This window comes from Carassius auratus, chromosome 6 (genome assembly GCF_003368295.1).
Source record: "Carassius auratus strain Wakin chromosome 6, ASM336829v1, whole genome shotgun sequence".
Classification (NCBI taxonomy): Eukaryota; Metazoa; Chordata; class Actinopteri; order Cypriniformes; family Cyprinidae; genus Carassius; species Carassius auratus.
In genome coordinates, this window is record NC_039248.1 from 25873077 (window position 1) to 25893136 (window position 20060).

The 20060-nt window shown below is 35.2% G+C and overlaps 1 protein-coding gene and 1 pseudogene across 1 annotated transcript in view; both read right to left on the reverse strand.

Moving 5' to 3' along the window:
* The window catches only part of LOC113103988 (voltage-dependent calcium channel subunit alpha-2/delta-2), a 259966-nt gene extending 245178 nt beyond the window's left edge, over positions 1-14788 (reverse strand). The window contains exon 1 of the mRNA XM_026266026.1: positions 14713-14788. The gene's annotated coding sequence lies outside the window, so the exon portion shown is untranslated. The remainder of the gene's footprint in view (positions 1-14712) is intronic.
* A 2180-nt stretch (positions 14789-16968) lies between these two features.
* On the reverse strand, positions 16969-19847 carry LOC113089036 (hyaluronidase-2-like; annotated as a pseudogene).
* Between the last annotated feature and the right edge of the window lie 213 nt (positions 19848-20060).

Sequence of the window (20060 nt, forward strand, 5' to 3'; positions counted from 1 at the left end):
TTTTAAGTTAAAAACATCTTAATGATGGATTTGTTTCTTACAAACTCCAGTTATTCACTTCACAAGAATTCGGCTGATGGACTAGAGTCATGTAGATAACTTGTGGATTATTGTGATGTTTTTATCAGCTGCTTGCTGATTCTGATGGCACCCATTCACTGCAAAGTGAAAAATCCACTGGTGAGCAAGTGATGGAATGTTACATTTCTCCAAATCTGTTCTGATGAAGAAACAAATTCATCTATATATTGAATGGTCTGAGGGTGAGAACATTTTCAGCTAACTTTCATTTTTGGATGAACCATTCCTTTAAAAATTTAAATATATGCATTATGCATTAGTTGACTACTGCTAGCAACATTACCTAAAAGTCAATTGGGGAACATGAATATCAATCTCGAATCTGAATTAAAGTAGAATACAATAGATGCACATTTTAGTAAACTAGTTCATACTTGATATAAAGTATATTTTTTGAGTCTATAACTTTGGTTCTTATAAACAGGCAGATGGAAGCGCATGAGTCTGTAATAATCTCAGTGTCTTGCTTTCATGTGCTAATATGCAGACTGCCTGTCTGCACACTAAATGACCAAAGAGGGTGAGAAATGAGATATGGAGAGTTATAGGAGTTCAAAGTGATGAGCAGACGCTTGCATTATGATAGCATTAGTTGTCAGCTATAATCTACCTTACTCACCGCTGCTGTCCCGGTGGATCTAGCTCATAGGCCACAGTGCAAATGGATGTAATGTTTTGATCTTAAGAGTACAAAGGCAGCGTACAGGTCAGAGTGTGGATCAAATCAACCAGTAATTATGGTAATATTCTGAGATGTTCATGCAGTATCATGTAACTTTTCAAGCTTAAAACTGAAGTGAAAATACAGAAACCTTATTAATGTAATCCTGAGAGCAAAAGTAGCCATTTAGCTACAGTACACTATCACAGGTGTAACCAGAATGATTTAAGAAACATTTCACAATTTTGACTTTGAATAAAAATGTAAAATAAAACTTTCAAAAGTGACATTTTGTTCATGTATCTCATATGAATACACTCCTCATTTTAGAAAAATTTGTTTGGGGTTTGTAAGATTTAGAAAAAACTACCTTCAGCATCATTACTCCAGTCTTTAGTCACATGATCCTTCAGAAACCATTCCAATATATTGATTTGCTGCTCATGAACATTTCTGATTATTATCAGTGTTGAAAACAGTTTTGCTGATTCATATTTCTTTGGAAAGTATGGAAAGCATGTCAACATATTCTGTTACACCAAATACACCAAATAGTGATCTTTAAAAAAGCATCACATGACTAAATATTTCTGAAGTAGGCCAATAACTGATGGCAACACAAAAATAAAAGCTAAAATTAAATATCTATGCAGAATGGCATCTATATAACTTCTTATATAATACGAGAAACAGATTGTCTAATATCCATATTTTATCAGTTTTAATGTGAAGTCACAATGAAAAAAAGTATTTTTATGTTACTTAATGTTTATTCTTATTATTTTGCCTAAATTACCAGCAGTACTTGGCATTACTTGTCTAGCCCACATACAGTATTTCTCCATAATTCCTTTCATTGCTAAATATCTGTGTGTAAAATACCAGTGAAAGTTAACAGAAATAATATTTTCAGTATTACTTCAGAAAATATCCCCCACACATCCGAGGATTATTTACATTAGCACTCAGTCTAATCTCTGATAACCCCATTACAGCAATCAATAGCAGCCTGAGAGCGCTGAAATACATGCTGATGCACTTTGACCTTGAGAAAGCTATCGAGTCAGTGTTTCACCAAGTTAGCAAGTTAATTTAATAGAGAAATCCATGCTGGCTGTTCCCGACGCCGATGACCTTATCCGATCGAGCCGGTGTTTTCCAGGGATCCTTTAGTAACAGGAATCAAAAAAGACAACACCCTCCAAATACAAACCCCTGAAGAAATCTCAGCGCTCGCCTTTTCAGCTAAAGCTCATCTCATCTCGCTGTCTGTAAGGATGCCACTGCGGCTAGTTTGTATATGTGATGCCTCAGAAAAACTGAAAAGTTTAGCATATCCATGCATTAATATACTGAATGAATAAAGACCGACCGACCGACAGAGTAAGAAACATACAGGAATCAAGGTGGGATAGCTACATTTGACTTCTGTGTGTTTCTTAGAGAAACTGAGTCAAAGACAGCGAGAGACAGACAGAACATTGTGCCCAGGCAGACGAAGGCGTTCCCCGTCCAGCTCTCATCTAGCTGCTTCTATGGGAACGCTTCACTGCCTTTCAATAATCAAAAAAAAAAGCATGGAAAAAAAGAGAAAGAGAAACATTTTATCCAGCGTTCTCCAGACAATTCTCCTCTCTCCACACTGACCTCAACAAACCAACACAAAGGAGCAAAATCAAGAAGCTCCAAACATGTATGCCACGTTTCTCAAACACAAAGATGCATTATTTTCATAATGGTTTTCATAGGCATTTTGTCCCTGTGGCTGAAGGAGAGACGCTGGATGAATTATGGGAGATCATTGGGGAGAAATGGCCGGCTAATAATTTAATGGCTGGTAAATGAAGTGTAAGAAAGCCACACACAAGAAAAAAAAAATGAGACAGAAAAAGGATTGATGGAAAAAATATAGTGCATGTAGAATAAAAAATAAAAAATAACATTTTGCAACATGTGAAGCCAGAAGAAAATGTTATTGCTTAGATATTACTCTTTCTTAGCTTAGGAAACTTTATGGAGACTCTTTTAACATCATAAACAAACAAAAAAAATACACTATTTACTTACATAAAACTAGAAACAAGCATTAAGAGATTAATCCTAGTCTATTTTGATTTCAGGATAAATAAAAATGTTATGTCTAAGAGAAGCGTTGTAGAAATTAAAAGTGATCTTATTTGACATTTCTTATTTCTACAGAAAGCTTTGATGTTTTTTGATTAATTGATGGACCATTAATCTAAAAAAAGTTCACTTTTGTTATCTTTCAACATCTTTTGGGAACTAAAAGTAATATATGCAATAAACAATTCTGGTGCATGATGATGATTGATGATTGATATATACTGTAAACAATTAAATAATCAATAAATAAAATAAACTTATACTCACACACACACATACGTTCTAGCACTAGAGTAACATTCCTGATTTGTGCACTTTTAAGACCTATAACTATTAAAGTAAATGGGGTCCATTTGGAGTTCATGTTCTTGCTCCATTTGCTCCATTAAATCTCATTTCTGTCTACTAGGAGAAGCATTCAAGACATTACACAAGATCTCATTTGTGATTTGTCTCTTTCCTGATGGAAGAACTGATGGGAAAGAAAAACACAGAGAGGGAGAATGATTTGGCCAGACGTGAATTGACGGTGTGGCACAGAAAGACTAGAATGAAGAAGAGGGAAGGAGGAAGAAAAAGAGCAGATTGGGTGAGCGGGGCGGAGGGCAGAGGGGTTACAGATTTGTGCAGGCAGCGCGGCGGTATAAAAGAAGAGCGCGCGGCACACAGAAGCTGTTAGTCGGAGAGAGCGGCGTGGCATAATCGATTGTGAACACCGCCACCCAGAGCAGCCAATCACAGAGCTTCACACAGACTTCTCTGGTTTAGAGCTCTTGCACTCGGGGAGGGGGGTAAAATGAACAAAAGAGCAGTGATTGAAAAAAGAAGGAAGAAAAACAGACTCTGAAGACGGGATGGAGAGCGTAGCAGAGAGCCCAAGACTGGCAGGGTGCAGATTTCGTAGCGAAGCCGCTCTGATGAAATGACCTTGAGACGACAAAAAGAGTTTTACGACTAATCTGCTCTCGAGAAATCATAATCACAAATGACAGGACGGTAATTCACGATGTGTTCAAGATGAACTCGTCTTATTTCGGACTGTTCAATGCCCAAACCTATCTGAAGGGCTTCCTACAAAGTCATCTAAATGCACACAACAGAAAAAGAATACAACAGGAGGACATTTCTCTAATTTTCTTCTCTCAGCTTGATGGACATCCAAAGGCTTTCAACACAGCTTTTAAAATCAAACCTAACCTGAATAAACAAAGTTTTAACACTAGTTTGTGATAACCCATACAATCCATAGAAACAAACTCAATGTGTCAACATTAGACCGTAATGTAAAAACTGTGTGACCATAACTCCAACTTCTCCAGGTGTTTCCCATCCATTGTTCAAAAGTTTTTTACTTGCCAGTCACCTTGCATTCACTTAGCACAGGCTTTAAGACTTTAAAAGTTTAGTTCACACAAAATTGATAATTATGTCATTAATGACTCACCCTCGTGTCGTTCCAAGCCCGTAAGACCTCAGTTCATCTTCGGATCACAAAATAAAGAAAGATATTTTTGATGAATTCTGAGAGTTCTCTGACCCTACCATAGACAGCAATGTAATTTCTACAATTAAGGTCCGATAGGTACGATGCTACGAAAATACTTTTTGTGCGCAAAAGAAAAAAAAAAAATATATTTTACATTTTGTCTCATTTGGAATGACATGAAGGCGAGTAATTAATGACAGAATTTTCACTTTGGGGTGAACTATCCCTTTAAGGCAAGCTTTGTGAAGAGCCAAATACAAATAAAAATCACTTTATTTAATATTTTTAGCATTCTGATTAGCATTATTTTATCTAGGCATGCATAATTTCTCAACAACAACAAAAAAAAGTAAAACATTTTTATAAAAGGAAAAAATATATATATCTACTTAAAAATAATATGTGATAATATATAATAATTGGTTGGTCAAATCGTATATAAAATCCCCAGACACAGTACTAATAGGTATGAAACATATTTTACACAAGTATGCTGCAGACAACACATGGAAAGTGGTCCTGTAGTACATACTTAAAGTGCATACTAAAATGTTGTATAAAATCAAATTAATTATATATGAACAAGCCCTCCTATAAAATCCTTAGAATGAATAAAACTCTAAAGTTAAGTGTAAGTACTGCTGAAGTAGAGATGAAAACTCATTTAAGATACTGTAGGATATTTGAAAATTACAGATGCAAATAGATAAAGTGTATTGAATTAAACGCTTAATATGTATAAATGGATTCTTTGTACTAGTAAAAATAAAGAATAAAAAGATCACAGTGCATGAAAAAATGTTTTTATGTAGAGTCTAAAGTTGCTCCACCGTGACAGAAAATGGAGCATAAAACCAGACAGATTAGATCCTGCCACTGAAGAGGTTTCATTCATCAAGCATCTATACTCACCCTAACACATAACCAATGCCGGCCACATTCATAACCAGCGTACTCCAATATAAACTCCCTACCAAAACCCCAGTTTAAACCAGCCCAAGGTGGTCTGCTGGTCTTGGATCAGTCTTTTACTCCACACTCAGGGTCACAGCGATGCTGAGATACAGCTGTAAGACACTTCATCTATCTGTAGTAAAGTGGAAACAACCAATTAACCAGCCCTCTCCCTGTGACAGGCACCATCTTCATTAATTTCCCATTTTATTTTTTTTTCCCGCTGAAAGTAAAGGTCACTTAATAATGCTGGAAAAAGAGCACAGAGAAAGCAGAGAGAGTCGGAGATGGTGAGAGTGAGAGAGATCCCATTCGTCACGCTCGACAGACATCACCTGTTCAGAAAAAAACATCTCAATTATGAACCGGCATTAAAAGATGGGTTGCCAGATTAAGCCGGCCTCCCCTGCCGATAATGCGAGGCTCGGACGCACCGTTACTGGACTGGCACCGGGAAGATGGCGATAAAAACAGCAGAGAAGAAGGAAATGTTGTGTGTACAGAAGCTCAGCGGGAGCAGGAAGAGCAAAGTATGGCAAAAAAACCTTCCTGACCACATCTGAGATCCCAACAAGAAGATAAAGCATGGGTATCACTGAATTTGTCCTGTAAAGCAATAGCTCACCATACAACAATTAATCAATGGCTTTGTAAATATCCCATTAATAAATAACTAGATTACCATAATAATATGTCTGAATATCACTTAAAGGGATAGTTTATCCAAAAATGAGAATTCTGTATCATGCTGTGCCAAACCTGTATGAGTTTTTCTTCTGTTGAGCATGAAAGATATTTTGAACAATGTGTGTAACCGAACAGTTGACGGTAGCCATTGATTTCCACAGTATGAAAAAAATACTATGGAAGTTGATGGCTACTCTCAAATGTTTAATTATCTTATTTTGTTGTTGACATGTGGAGAGTGAGTACTGTACTGTTCTGTACATTTCATTTTAAGTTGAATTAAGTTACTTTAAGTGATTATTTGAGTTGGACATACGAAAATAAATGGCTAAATAGTAATAGTAAAATTTAACTCTAGTAAATGTTCACTCTATGGACACTTTTCAAAAGAAAGCTAGAACTAATCACTGGATTGCCAAGGCATTCAATCTTTGCACCATATTTAATGAGTAAACCAGTCATTCTTGAGCAGCACAAGAGCAAAATGTGATGGTACAAACACCCCGTCCCTTCAGTGTCACAAGATCCTTCAGAAATCATTCTAATATGATGATTTGCTGCCCAAGAAACATTTCTGATTATTATCAATGTTGAAAATAGTTGGGCTGCTTCATATTTCATTTATTCTTTTCCCCATTTAATTGAATTATAAATGACTTTACTGGCACTTTACCTGATCAGTTTAATGTGTGCTTGCTGAATAAAAGCAAAAAAATGAAAAATAAAAAACGTACTGACCCCAAAGTTGACTTCCAAGTGTTGATGCACATGTCTCACTAGTGTAAATCACATTACTCAGCGTGTACATTCCCGGCTGACCGAATAGTAAGCATGTCCACCTTTTGATTATTGATTTGGTTGACTGCAGTAAACAGCGTCAGTTAGACTTACCACTGACCGAGCAAATGCGCTTAGCAAAGCTGTTTTAGCGACTTTAGCATGTTGAGCCTTACACAGCCAGATAGAGATGCACTGAGACAGATAGCAACATCTGAAGCTCTCTCCATGGGGTCACGTGTGTGTGTGTGTGCACGCGTAAAGCAGTGTATCTGCATTGTTGAACTGTGAAGGAGAGAGCGCCTCAGGGCCAGACGCTGATGGGGACCTTTCAAATCCTATTGCGTTGTCTCCGTCCTTCATTTTCCCATTGCATTGCCATGGAGGCAGATAACATGCACGAGTAAAGGTTACAACGCACGCTGACATTTCTGCTGAAACCAACAACTACTAGATGCTTAATAATAGTGGCCCACTTTGTACGTGTATGTGTGGCCATATCTGTGTGTGAGGAGAAGGAATATGAGAAGGAGTGAAGAGGGTAAGAAGTCTGAATCACAGCGCTTACAGGAGTTTTTGACTTCTTTTCCAATACTTTAGAGCAGCAGTGTGACACAAAAATAGGAATCAGATCTGTTCTAATGCTACAAGGAATTAAATAAAAAGCAACCATCCATATTCTTGCTAAAATACTGTAAATAGGCTCATAAAAAGGTAGAAGTCATGTGATTTTTAAATGAGTGTAAAAATTTTGCACGAAATTTAATTAATCTACTTTTTCTTATTAAAATAAATATTTATATAAATAGATTAGCACAGAAGACATGCCATTTTAAAAATATATAACAATGGATTTATTCATATGTTTGCTTAAATTAATATTTATATAAATAGATTAACAGCTATTTTTCAATTCTCTTGTCTTTTTTTTTTGATCATGATGTAAATATTTTTATACTAAAATGTATATTTTAGTAGAGAATACCTATAACAAACACCTTTGATTGTTGAGGTCAAAGATCATGTGATTTTAACTCCCATTATTTGATCTGTCTGTAATATTTCACATTAAATTGTGTTAAATATTTATTTGCTGAATTTTGTTGAAATTAATATTTAGAATTAGATTGGCAGAGAAGACTTCCCATATCTTTCATCACTGATGTCAATCAGACTGTAACATTTTACATAAAAACTGATTAAAAATGAATTAATATTTTAGTTTGAATTCATATATAATTAGATTAGTGACGACTTTAAATATTTGTTGTTGTTGTCAAAGGTCATGTGATTTTTAAATTGTCATTACTTGATCAGATTGTAACATTTTCCACATAACTGTATTAAACATTAATTTACAAAGTGTTTTATGTTCAAATTAATATTTATATTAGAATAGTTTTGCAGAGAAGACTTCTAATATATTTTATTGGTGAGTTCAAAGGTGCCAAATCAAATCTTATTTTGGTTTAAATTCAATTGTCATTTCATAGAAGTCCCTCAAAAAATCTAAATAAATTCACTTGTAATCGTCTCATAAAACACAAGAAGACAACTTGTGTATCTCAATGGTGTTCAGGCGTGACTATATTAACAGTACAGCACAGCCTCAAACGCCTCAAAACACATTAGGAAAGTTAATTCTCTGCTCTTCAGAATAAAAAAGCACATATTTCTAAGGCCTGTAAGTTAATTAAAAGAAAGCCTTGCTCAATAACCCACAATGCACTGGGAGAGTGATAAGAGTGAGCAGGCTAATTTGACTGAAACTGGGATAACAAAATGATGTGCAGAAAAAAGTGCAAATGGAAAGAGCTCTAATCAGACCCAGTTGTGCTGGTTTTATGCGTGTGGTTTGTGTTCAGACAGCATTGGGTTTGAACAGATTCTATCAAACCACAGACCTCAACCACTGCGCCGTGAGATGATCACAGATGTCTATCTCTTATAGCAGGGGTTTTCCTCACACACACACACACTGGAGCATAACGTGTGTGTGCAATGGAATTATCTTCGACTCATACAATATAAATATAGCTAATTATAGGGCTTGCACAGACTAGTCAAGTAGTCGAGTGATCAACTACTTCAACCACTAGTCGTCGCTGTCGGAAACAATCGACTACTCGAGCATGCATTAACCATAATGCGCACAAAGAGTTTGCAAGTATGACGTGAATTTTAGAATTACAATATTGCATGTAGCTATTACTTTCTATGACCTTATCTATGTTGCATGTAAAATTTTAATATGTAAATGGGGTGTGCCTGAAGCCGAATACCTTATTCCGAATGGCATGGATAATGGCTTCAAAAATGACATGAATATATATATATATATAGGTTATGGGTGGAGTGGGAATAGTCTATTAATTGCAATATGATACTCATTGTATACTGCATACTAGTTTATATATATATGTATATATATGTTTTATGTATTTACTATTTCTTAAAAAGTATTAATTTTTTTTGCCTAATTAAAATAATAAAGGAATTATATTTTTTCCAGATATAAATATTTAATTGTTTTATTTAGCTTTTTAAAAATGACAGTACATTTACTTGCAATGATTGGCCACGATTGAATTACACCCTTTGAAATACATTTGCATTTCATATTCATATCTTTCATATGACATTGTATACACACACACACATATACATACACATATATATATATATATATATATATATATATATATATATATATATATATATATATATATATATATATAAACAAACTAGTATGCAGTACACAATGAGTATCATATTGCAATTAATAGGCTATTCCCACTCCACCCATAACCCATTGTCAACAAGCAATAAAACTGACCCCAAAATGCATGCTAATATTACTCGAGCAGTAAATAAATAAGCATAGAAATCAAATATATGAATGACTAAGATGAAAACTGATATCCCATTCCCAAAACCTGTGAAAACAGCCATGTGGGTCAAAAACCAGGCTACACACACCAAATAACCAACGCCTGTGACGACAGAACCTCTCTGAAGGTTGATTAGAGAGTCTCTCTTCTCCTTGCAGATAAATTGTAATCCTTCACACAAAAAAAGTGTGGTTGCCATTTTTGCAAGAGCAATCAGCACACACTTACAAATAAGTGACCACGATGTCACTCCAATTCTGTGGTGAGGCGGCCCGATGGGCAGTGAAGTAACACGGCACCCATAGCAAACACATTGCTCCTGCGCTATCCATTTATTAGCCAGATTAGCGTAGAGAAAGAGAAATGTTTATTCAGAATGGGTACTGAGTAAATAACTGAAAGATAAAAAAAATCTGGATTATGGGAATGCACAGCAGAAATCTTTTTTAAATTGATTACAAAAACAGAAGAAAGTTTTCAAATGAAATACTAATAAATGTGGTTGAGGAGGTAAATGGGTTATTATGCCGGCATGTTTCCGCATATTAATATAAATGCATAAATGGCTGTAGTGCACAAATTGGATATTTGACTGCAATGCCTGATTTTCAACTTTGCTTGTCATATATGCCAAAGTTTGATGATATCAAATCTGACAAAAAAGTCTGCATTCTTCTGGATCTTATCTAAGTGTGTGTTTATGATGGTTTCAGGTAAAATCTGAGTTCTTAGGAACTATAGTTTTGAGTGACTACATACAAAACTGTCACATCACTTCAAGCTCAATTCAATTTTAAATACAAATTCCAAAGAAATATATGCCTCTCTAAAAGTTAATTAAGTTGCATGTTTATTGTAACAAAAAAAAAGTGTTCAAAATCTATCACTCCAGACTTTTTCTACTGTGAAACAAAATATCAAATTCCAAATTATGACAGGGCTGCATGTTTAACTTTGGTTTGGGGGAGGGGGGGTTAAAATATATCTAAATAATACTGTGCAGTCAAAATTTACAACAAAAATGTAATATTCCCCAATGCAAATTTGCTTCTGCCAGGTTTTATTTTTTTAACTAAAAGATGCTCCAAAAAAGAAGAATAAGCACCATAAAAAGTTATCCACATAACTAGTATACTATATCATTCAAAAACTATTTAATCCTAAATTTAAGGTCTTATGTATTTACTGTATATTGCATTAAAAAAATCCATCCATTTGGATTACAGAGTTTTAAACAAACTTAAAGCATGATGTGATGCATATTTGTCAGTCATGCATAATAAAATGTATAAAACAGGTCAGATTTCTGTAATAATACTAAAAACTGAATGCTTTTGAATACACTGTAACCAGGTTCATATATTTAATCATCATTAAATCCAAATTCCACCGCCAACCATATTTTAATGCTTATTCTTTTTAAATTTAATACATTTAAAATGTTTTTAAAATGAAAACATTTTTACTGCTTTTAAGAATGAATTTAAGCATTTGAATAAATGCATTTTGAAATGGTTTATTTAAATAATATCCAATAGCTTCAAATAATAAAAAGGTTTGAGTGCAGTTTCTTACCCATTTCATTTATGACTTATAAACATGCATTACATTAGCTTTTTGTTTTCTTTTTTGTTTTGATTGTTTAAAACTGTTTAATCCTAATGGATGGAACTTGAATATCCAATTCAAATGCATTAATCCTAAATTTAGATTTTATAACTTAGTGTGATAAACTGGCTGAAATTCAAGTCATTATTCATTATTTGCTCACAAGATACACCACAAGATACATCAAATCTGTTTACTGAATATCTTGACATAATGTGAGGTGAAGTACAAACCATAAGGGCAATGCAAACTCATCCTCCCAAGACTATTTTCCCTTTACACTCATCTCCAAAAGGTCTACAACTCCAAACCTCAAAATTAAGTGTAAAGATAGGCAGCCATGACTGAAGAGTGAAGCCAGCATTGCTCAAAATCAAATACAGAGTCCCCTCACACGCGATCCTTGTGCCCACTCTTTCTGAAGGACAGGGGCCGTCCGTGATGAGGAGCTTATTAAAAAGCGTTGAGTGAGTGAGATGACGCCAGCGCTCGCCAGACCACCAAACAGCAGGAGAAAGGAAAGCACGACCGAGGACGGGACTCAGGTCATGACACCACAGAAAACAGATAAGAGGAACAGAAGCAGAAAAACGGAGTTGGGTGTCTGGCAACGGTTAGATGGGTGTCTGAAACCTACAACAGCTTTAATTATGCTGTTGAAATGGAAAAGTTGTTTTTGTTTTTAATGCCATTTTTTAAATTTCACCTGAAACGCATGCACACGATTACAGATTCTTTTAAGACTTCTTCTGAAGTCTCGTACGCTCAACAAGGCAGTAAAAAAACAGTATATCGTAAAATATTATTACAATTTAAAATAACTATTTGAATATTTTGTTAAATGTAAATTATTTCTGTGATGCAATTTGTAAAGCTGAATTTTCAGCATCATTTATCCAGTCTTCAGTGTCACATGATCTTCAGAAATCAATATGCTGATATGCTGCTCAAAAGTACTGTTTGTGGTCTATTAATAATGGTTATTATCATTCACGTTGATCGCAGATTTTGCCACTTTATTTATTTATTTTTTTTATGCATAGAAAGTTTATTCAACAACTTACTTTATATAATAATTTGTAACATTATAAATGCCTTTACTGACACTTTTGGTCAATTGAATACATCCTTGTGGAACAAAAGTAATAATTAGTAGCATATCATGGTTCCCACAATAATATGAAGCAGCACAACTGTTTCAACATTGACAACAATAAGAAATGTTTTTCAAATCAGAATTTTTAGAATGATTTCTGAAGGATCATGTGAAGATTGGAGTAATTATGCTGATAATACAGCTTGGATCACAGCAATAACCTACCTACATATACACATACATATATATATATATATATGGGGAAAAAATAATTGTAACAATATGCCCTATTTTAAATAAATGCAGCCTTGGTGAGCAGAAGGGACTCATTTCAAAAACATAACAAAATCTGAATTACTTCAAATGTTGACTGATAAAAACTGACCAGATGAAGAGATCTTAGTAGACATAATGTTACTAACTTTGTAAAAGCAGTATTTTTCAGATGTTGGACACACTCGCTGTCTCAGACTTTGGGGAGCTGTCTTAAGGGACCACTGTTCCAGGCTGGAGACCGATAAAACACAAAAGTTGCAAAGGGACGTCTATTATCATCCTCTGTGGCTGCTTATCTGTCTAAATGTGTGACTTTGGGTCAATGCAATCATTTCTGGGGGAATGGAAGTGAGCCTAAATTTAACGGCCTTTGTTTACCTTATCTCATGAGCGGCGCACGGGTAATTCTCTCGCCGCTGCCACAGACCAGAATGACCCAAATGTAAAGTTTTTCTTCTCTTAATCAGCCATTTTGGTAGGTTTTGTCTAATGTGATTGATTTTTACTGCCAATCAACCATGAAAAGGACAACTGGATTCAGTAGTTCAACTAAATAAAGTCTCACTTGAATCTGACTTCATGAAAACAATAAGTGCAGATGTTCTATGGATGGTTTGCAATGGATGATTATTCAACTAGTCATTCAACAACCAAATGTTCATCAGTTTAGGTTAAACCTAAAAGCAAACTATTAGGGATATCTAAACAGTTAGTCAAATAGAGCTATACAAATTTGCATACACTACAAATTTTAATATATTTAAACAATTATTTAAATGCACACTAATAGAAATTCACTCAGAAACTGCTGGCAAATTTCACAAATAATTACAAAGAAATGACAAACAAAAAGACTGAAATAGTTAAATCTTTTTGTATTATTATTATTTATTTTATATATATATATATATATATATATATATATATATATATATATATATATATATATATATATATATATATATATATATATGTTTTTTGTTTTTTTTTTTACATTGGAAACTTTTGGATCTCTATGCACCAAATATAAAAAAGAAATGCCATAAAAATCTTTTTCCAAACGATTTTGATTAGTGGTTGATGAATTTGGAGCTTCTTTCCAAATACCAGATCAACTTTTACATTTAGTTACTTGTTACATCCAGTTTCCTTAGATTTGGACACCAAATTCTAGAAATTCAATTATGTTGTTCAAATTGCTAACCTATTTCAAAAGGAAAATACTTAAGTGTGCTAGGTCTCTGAGGTCAATCCTAAACAGATTTAAATGATTTCCATTTTCTCTAAGATGCAATAACGATGAGGAGATTACATCTATGATTGCAAAGATTTCCTTTTCTTTACACTCTCTTTATTCAAGTCTGTTCACAACACTTACAAGAATTAAAATACCTTGGCAGTACCATAGTATTTAGGACATGAACTATTGTAGTGCCTTGGGGTAGCATTTAAGTTACCATGTTGTTCAGTACCATAAAGTATCATAGTTTTACCATCCACTACCATCACTGTATCATGGTCTCCCAACAATACAATTTGTAAGAGAAATGCATTTATAACTGACATGTCTAAAACACTGGAATTGAAACATGATTTCAGTGGAATTGTCAACAGTATGAGCAAACAGAATATCCACAGTACATATGCATAATGAGCCCAACGATTACCACTGAACAAATCTAAGAATTACACTAAATAAAGCCATTTCTAAAGACAATCTTTGACAGTTATGCCAAAAAAAACCCAGCAAAGCATACCAACGACCAAAATAAACACCTTAGCAAACAAACACATCCACATCTGATCAAAGCTAACGTTAGCTTGATTTATGCTAAGTTTAATTGAGTTACCCGAGTGTTTTTAGCCCAGACAATAGTAAACAAGTCTTTAATGTTTGCCATCTCTACATATTATACGAAGGGTTTTGAACTGGATGTTATTAGTCATCTTAGTTCACTTGACAGTGTGCTTCTGCTGTCACCTAGTGGCCCTACAGAGTGATTTCAGACCGTTTGTGTTGCTTTTCGCTTAAACAGTGACAGGGCTAAACAGCAACAAACTGACAGCTTACCTTCATACAAGGAGGTATTGATGTTCCACAAATGTTTAATTATTCCTCAGTTTTCTTCAGTTAATTAAGATTTCTTTCCTTAGCTGATGTATTTCTTTGTACTATTGGAACAAAACAGCTTGGGCGGTATAAATCGAAGGCCTCATCTCAATTAATAATCCCTGAACTCTGATTTGCTAGCCAGGTCAGGTGGTATTAGTGGGCGGGGCATGCTAAATCTTGATATAGTTTTATTGGACAAAATCTGCATATGTAACATGCGTTGTTTGTTTTCTCTGGAAAGACGGTGTATTTTAAATGCTAAAAAGACTTAAAAAGCATATATATATGCTAAACGTTGGTTTTGTAAAAATTTAGAAGAGTATTGTAGCTTTTACATGATGTAAAATCCAACAGACATGGAATAAAAGCAACAGAACTTTATTTTCTCAGCTTGATTAACTTTATTATAACTTTCTTTGATTTACATTTCTTGAAAGTTCTGCATACAAAATGATGTTGTTATTGCAGTATATTTGGATTCTAAATTATCTTTTTAAATTTATTTTCATACTAAATTGTGGTTTTGTTTCGTGCATTCATTTATTCATCTATCCACTTTTACACTACAAAGATGGTATCAGATAAAGCTGATCAGAAAGATGCTGCAGTGTGAGAAAGGCAACAAAGTGGCTGTGTGTGGCATTTAGTTTACATATAACCATTGGCTAAAACCCCAAAATAAAACCTGATTTTAGCACTAGTTTCGCAGCCTTTTCTGTTTGAGTATTTTACAGTAAATGAAATCATGCATAACTGTATAACAGCCATTTTTAATGCAGAAAACTGTATAAAAATGCAATCATAATGGAAAACAGGAAAAAGGGTAGACCTGTTAATTAACAATTTGTCAGAATAGTTTATTCCATATATTCCTCGAGATTTCAATGATTTAATTATTTATGCTTTTTATGAATACATTTAATTAATAATATTTGCATTCTCAGGGATTTACGTATGTTTGATATAAACAAACAATCAAAATAAAACTTCATCTTTATTTGTTTTATATATATATATATATATATATATATATATATATATATATATATTTAAGTCTAGCTAGCCTAGCAACACACTACAGCGCTACAGTTGTTAAAGGGGGGGTGAAATGCTCGTTTTCACTCAATATCCTGTTAATCTTGAGTACCTATAGAGTAGTACTGCATCCTTCATAACTCCAAAAAGTCTTTAGTTTTATTATATTCATAAGAGAAAGATAGTCTGTACCGATTTTTCCCGGAAAAACACGAGCGCCTAGAGGCGTGACGTGTGGGCGGAGCTAAAGAATCACGAGCGCGAGTAGGATTTTGTGTTGAGCGAGTCTGGAAGCTGTGACACAGATCCAGAGGCTGAAATTTAACAAGAGCAGCATCAGCAAAGGCTTCTCTATGTGGTATGTACTGAAACTGTATATATTTGCTTAGCGGTTTTGGAAAATGACTGAGTTCCACTTTGTCCTCTTTTTTTTTTTTTCTTTTCTTTTTTTTTAAGCTGTAGATGTGGAAAGTGCAGTTTGATGACAACATCGCATGTTGTTTACTTGATGTGCTTACGCGCCGATAGCTAAGTTAACAACACAGAGATATTTGAAGCAGTTTTACTCACCGCCTGCGGTTCCAACACACGATTGTGACCCTTTTTCGTTGGGACTGCATTATCCTTAAGAAATAAACGATACGCAAATCCGGCGTCAAACTGGACCTTGTTTGTAAAACAAGCATCTTCGAAATGCAGGGAACAAACAAAAACACTTGCACAACTCCGTTGATGCTCTGTAAAAATAAACTCCATCCACTGGTCCCTTAATGCTGTTTCTCTTTTGGTAATCTGTGCAGGGTTGTCTTGCCCTGGCAACCAAAAACACACTCCTTTTGTGACATTTCGCGACGCTCTCGCTCTGATCAGTGAATCGCTCTGATCAGTGAAATGAGTGTGCTCAGCCTCGCTGTACGGGAGCGCGCGCTCTTCCGGCAGAAGTGCCTCAGGACCCATATAAGGAAATTCCGCTCCATCTAACGTCACACAGAGCCATACTCGAAAAAAACTTTCCGAAACTTGTGACAAACCGGAAGGAGTATTTTTGGAACAGAAATACTCCTTCAAACGTACAACTTAATTTTTGAAACTTTGTCCATGTTTAGCATGGGAATCCAACTCTTTAACAGTGTAAAAAACTCAGTATGCATGAAATAGCATTTCACCCCCCCTTTAAAGGCACAATCACCCTGTAAAGTAACATCAAGTCCACAATGGTAATGTGTTCAGTGCCCTGAGCTTTAACCCCAACAGTCTTCTAGTCATTTCTGTCATGTAAACACTCTACAGGCCCTGGTTCCTGAAACTGTTCTCCTTCCCAGCCCAGGAAACACTGAAACATAAAGCTGGCTGTGAATACACTTGTTTCCCCTTCAACTGTGCTGAACCTCCCGTGGGCTACATAAGATGTATCCCTGCTAACAGGCTCTGACAGCTTCCTTTGGGAACGATGGACCATTCAGCTTGGTCCAGATGCTGGTAGTCCGTGCCGCTCGGGTTTCTCCTGAGACACCGGCCCTTGGACGAGCACACGGTCTGGCTGCAGAAAAACACCGCCTCTGTCACGTTAACACAATGCAGTAGTCAAGCATGTCATCCAGGATGTCCCGAACCACTACACAGGCCTTCTGCTTGTTGAAGTTGAAGTCATTCATCATATATTTACATTTTATTTTATTTCCGGTTTTATATTTTTTTAAAGGACATGAATCTATGACAATTACATCCTTTATTGGTCAAGCTACAGTAAGTGAACTTGGAGGTTAGAGTTGACTGAACTAGAATTATTTAGCATACAGTAAAAAGATATGTGCTTGTTTACCCAGTTCTGTTCATGTTCACCTGAGAATGACTTGATGCAAAGATTCTAGTGTGACGCCAGTTTCCCTAGGAGTCATTTTAAAACAGCTTGTCAATGCATAATGCACTCCAGCTTTCTAGCCATCCACTAATATACAATTATCAGAAGTGTATGAGTGCATTTGTGTAATAATCAACATCAGTCCAAGCTTTGTTGGAGAGTAGTTTCCATCTCCCCACAGCACGACACCAGCAGCTCTCACCGATAGTGTGCACCAAGTCCTCCTGAAATACACATATGAGTGACACAAACCTTTTTTGTTAAATTACATATTTTAAACCTTTAATTTAAGCCAATCAGAATACAGAGTTTCTAAAGCATAAGCATTTAAAGCAGCGTGTGAACATGTGCTTATAATAAACAGAACAATATCATTTAGTTATTGATACAGTTCTCCTTATTGGTCTTTTTTATTGCCAGGTAGATCATAATCAATAAACATGACAATAATCACTTGAATATCAAAATATGTACGACCTTAGATAGTCAGGTTAGACGAAATACTGAATTTAAGACTAATTTTCATTCCAGTCAAAATTAAAAATTTTTCACATATTTCATATATCTTTACTACTATTATAGCTTTTAAATTTAATATATATATATATTATATATTTATATATTTTTTTTACGTTTTAATAATTTTATGGTGTGTTTTTGTCATTTTAAGTATTTTCTGTATATAATTTCTTCTTTTAATATATTCAATTATTTATGTATTATAAATGTTACTTTTTATTTAAGTTTAAGTTATTTAATACATCAAATTAAACTACATTAAATTGAGAAATGTTGCCTTGGAAACCAAAAAATTAATGTAAATTTTATTCCAAGTAACACCTTTTTTTTATGATTTACATTTTTATATCAGTTTCAGTTTCAGTTAACTATAATAACCCAGGCGCTACCCTGACTAAGGTCTATAACTCTTTGTTAAACAGATATACAGTAAAACAAGTAACAAACTGAACGGGCCTTTACTCTGCACTCACCTGTGAGAGAAACTCCATGGAGAAGGTGTAGACGATCCTGGCGTAGGTAAAGACAGATGGAGGCTGATGGGTGGTCTGTTCCTTCACCCTCATGGCCTCCAGGATCTGAAGCAAGATATCCCGAGAAGCCCGAGATCCAGATAGATATCAGGGTACAGCCCTTTTCATCTCCAGAGCAGGACACTCACCTATATACGTCTCGTTCTTCTTGTACTGATAATTATAGCAGCAGGGGGAAGCCATAAAACCCCCATAACCCTCCAGGACGCTCTCTATGGCCCAGTTTTAATGTCTCCTCCATGAAGGCCTGTTAAGTGTCCTTGAATTAACCCCTCACCGCTTCCTTTTTTATCTGATCTGGCTTTCAAATAGGATGTTTGGCTTTCACTAAAGCCCTGAAGCCATTCCAGTAGACTTCCTTATTGTCACATTTCCACAGCGGCCTTCAATTTTCCCAGTCGATGACAGCAAGCCTGTGAAATCCCAAATCTGTGATGTCAGTCCAGAGGTGCCGGTTCAGGCTGGCGTTTTGAGGAACACCTCCATACACTGATTCACTGCCAATATCATAGTAAGGATACTCTCCCAACTTGTCAGAGTAGATGATGTTGTCTCCCAGGAAGGCCTGGTCACAGTTGTGCATGATGTCAAAGATGCTCAAATCCAGCTTGAACCCAAATCGAGACATGCATCACTCTGTTGGCTGGTTCTATATGGGAAAAAAAATGGGAGATGGGTGAAAAGAGAGGATGGATGGCCCACAACAGATGCAAAAAGACCACCAGAGGACACAACCCATGCCCAAGCCCTTCCATCCTTAGAAAAGTTGACATGTTGGACCTGCAATGACAGGAATGCAGAGCGTTTAGCATCCAGATCCACATGTGATGTCACAAGAGCAGAGGCAATTTAAATGGAAATGAAGCCGAGCCACAGTCTAATTTCAAAAGGTAATTTCAATGATGAGAGGTAATTTTTTTGAACAAAGGTATACTTTATCCCGAACAACTCATTATCCATAATAATCATCCACTTCAGGAAGCACTACATTACTCGTGTGTGTGGTGTGCAGACCTTTCCCCTGAAACGTGACTTTATAATCTACATGATTTTTCGGGAAACAGTGGCAGGTAGAAATATACTTAGAAAGTTGGGGAAAATGATTAACATTATTATTTAACATTTTTGGACGTTACCACAATCATGATGGAATGTTCATAATATCCTTTGAAGTATTTGAGAGTATCATATTAATGTCATGATATATGAATATTACATATCCAAATAAACACATAAGTATCGAAAAGTCCACTTTTACCTCCACCTTTTTACATGTATTGTAGAACCATGATTTAAAAGTATACCTAAGTATTACTTTCAGTACTTTTTCTAAGGGAAGTGTATTACAACGGTACTTT